This window comes from Chlamydotis macqueenii, chromosome Z (assembly GCF_036417535.1).
Source record: "Chlamydotis macqueenii isolate bChlMac1 chromosome Z, bChlMac1.mat, whole genome shotgun sequence".
NCBI classification, from domain to species: Eukaryota; Metazoa; Chordata; class Aves; order Otidiformes; family Otididae; genus Chlamydotis; species Chlamydotis macqueenii.
Genome location: NC_141593.1, coordinates 57,323,494 through 57,324,423, shown reverse-complemented (window position 1 = coordinate 57,324,423; position 930 = coordinate 57,323,494). Strand labels below are relative to the sequence as shown.

Sequence of the window (930 nt, the reverse complement as noted above, 5' to 3'; positions counted from 1 at the left end):
AGTAAAGATGCTACAAAAATCCTCACTACGAACAAAAAAAAAACACCCCACATTTCCAAAAAGCACTCAATGTGAACCGTTAACACTAATTCTCCCTCTTTTAGATGTGGTCCTACTAGGCCAAGTTCTTCTTTACTGTTTACAAACTTTTTGTCTTACAGATTTCAATTTTTTAAATGAAAGTAGTTCTTAAATGCAATTATGCACAATGTGGATGAAATGAATCCAGGGTATTATTTTGTCCATGTACTTACAGCTTTAAAAGGGGGAAAAATAAGCCATTAAGTATTCTAAATACAAATTGCTTTAAGTTTCAGCCTGTATTTTGTAAAAGCAAGCCTAAATCTACTTTGTATACATTTAATTCTTCATTATGCTTATGAACCACACTACATTACTTAGCAATTTTATAAAAAAAAAAGGTGAATCTCACAAAAGACTCTTTCTCAATTTGTAGGCAGATAAAGCCATAATACTCTGACTATGACAAGAAAAAAAAAAAACAAAACAAAACATAAGAAACATCTTTTTCCTTTGTCCGAAGACACAGGTGGCACTTATTTTTTCAACAAACATTTAGAATGTGCTCGCTCCAGCAGCACATACACTAAAATTGGAACTATAGCGAGAAGATTAGCATGGCACATGCACAGGGATGACATGCAGATTCATGAAGCATTCCATGTATTTTTGCCCAGAGAGGTGACTGATGTCCCATCCCTGGAAACATTCAAGGCCAGGTTGGATGAGGCTCTGTCCTGGTTTCAGCAGGGATGGAGTTAATTTTCTTCTCAGTAGCTGGTGTGTTTTGGATTTCGTGTGTGAAGAATGTTGATAAAAACATTCTGATGATACAAGTTGTTGTTAGTGAGACCAAGGACACTGTCTGGCTTTCCAAGTCTCATTAAAGTCTTGTTAACGTGCAGATGC

The 930-nt window shown here is 35.7% G+C and overlaps 1 non-coding gene across 1 annotated transcript; it reads left to right on the top strand.

Annotated features, from left to right (window-relative positions):
- Positions 1–583: 583 nt before the first annotated feature.
- On the top strand, positions 584–690 carry LOC147596363 (U6 spliceosomal RNA). Its single transcript, XR_015261534.1, has one exon. It is a non-coding gene; the product is annotated as a U6 spliceosomal RNA (small nuclear RNA).
- The last annotated feature ends 240 nt before the right edge of the window (positions 691–930 follow it).